Source organism: Etheostoma spectabile, chromosome 14, assembly GCF_008692095.1.
Source record: "Etheostoma spectabile isolate EspeVRDwgs_2016 chromosome 14, UIUC_Espe_1.0, whole genome shotgun sequence".
NCBI classification, from domain to species: Eukaryota; Metazoa; Chordata; class Actinopteri; order Perciformes; family Percidae; genus Etheostoma; species Etheostoma spectabile.
The window spans coordinates 6,024,226-6,026,140 of NC_045746.1; positions in this window are offsets into that span (position 1 = coordinate 6,024,226).

Sequence of the window (1,915 nt, forward strand, 5' to 3'; positions counted from 1 at the left end):
CGAAGTTGGCTTTAGTAAAAGAAGAAAACAACGGTTGGGTTTCGGAAGAGAACAACAGGAATGCTTTTAGAAAACGCTACACGCAGGATTCGATCCCGTCTCCTGGGTGATAGTCCTGTGCCGCCCCTACAAAACTCCCTATGCGGATTTTTGCCCTTTCATATTACTCGCCACGGCCTAAAATCCCTCACAATCGAAAAGTAATGTAAGTCAATGGAGGCCAAACGGTGTTGACAAACACGCTAAAAAGCGAGTATGTGTCTTGATAACACGCCAGAAAATAGCATATGAATTGGCATGTCATATATACACCATTTAATGAGATCAGTCTGAGTCTTTATAGGAGCTTTTGGTGCGGCTGAGAGAAAAATCCTAACAACAAAGCTGCCACATAGTTGTTGTTTCTCATTTTTATGATTCAGTGTAGTAGGCTCAACAGAGAAAGCCTGCAATACTAAAAAGATGACATTTAGCAGATGTTTTTCTGGACATATCAGTCGCACTTTCCCAGGCTGGTGAAGTTTGATTCTAGGAGTGTAGGGGTGGGTTTGGAAACCTACATTAAATGGGGGCACATTTGTAAAATTAGGAAAAATGTGTTAAGATATTTGGGTTGGGTTCGCACCAATAAACTGTGAGGTGATTCGGCACTGGAAAACTTTAAAAAGGGATGTTAAAACAAGGCAAAAGAACACCAGACCAATTAAAACTGCAGCTTCACAGCGAGCTGCCAACTCCTTTCCCTCTGTTACTCCAGCAAATGGCATTTTACCTTCTCAGTCTAACCTAAATGGAACTTAAAACTTGCCCAGGTAGTATAGGGGGGAGCTAAACCGAGCAAGCATCCAAATCACACAGAATAGTGAACATACCATTAATACAAGATTATAAGAGTTACCTCTGACTTCACAATATATCTAACCCATCAATACCAATGAGCACCCCACATATTATACAATGCCATTCACTGCAGAACTATCTTACCTATCTTCCTTAACAAGACCAAGCCCCTACCTGTGGAGAGGACATAAGGAAAACCTTTTACGCTGTCCTTGATTAAGCTGCTGACCAGCTGATATAACCCCACATCCCTGGCAGAACAACAATGAACCCATAACACACAAACTAAACAGCCTTTTGTCATTTATACACACTGACTGATAATATGTCAAATAAACTAAAATGAAAGACTCAAATCAATGATTACGCAGACACAAAAACACTGGAAAACAGGGCCTAGTGAAAAGAGAGAACGGCAGCCTCTTCACACTATACATTGCTAATAGGTACGTTATTCACTGAAATACATTAATGCCAAAAAAACAACTTTAAATATTCCAATATGAAGTAATATACAGTAAATACAGAGCTGCTATTTGTAACTCCAAATAGCCTACACTCATGGACAGCTTATGAAACAATGGAGCCATGGATAGATGAATCCCTCCTAAACTATATAAGAGCCCAGACTGAAAAAGAAACAAAACTTCTGATTTCGCTTTAGTGTATCAGATGCTGAAGCCATCAATTTTCGCTGGGGGCAAAAAGTAATGCAATGGTACAGTTAATATCGCAGACATTCCAAAATATAGCACAATTTCATGTTCAGTCAACGCAGGGATTACTTTTGGTAAATCCAAAAGAAACATGCCAACTTCTAAGGGCCTACAATAGTCTGCAGCAATAACACAGGCACTGATATCAGTTCGAGCGCTGGGCGCAGGTCTGGAGGGGGAAAAATACAGGTGGTTTTGGTTCTACTTCTAATGTGAGACTAAATGCAGGACTGCAGCAACAAGCTGTAAAATAAAATGTCCAATTAAACAAACAAGCGATTACTTAATAGTGTGTCTGCTTATTTGCTGCTTACCTCAAGATGAAGAAAATTATTGCAGCACCAATTCCTTGTATAAAG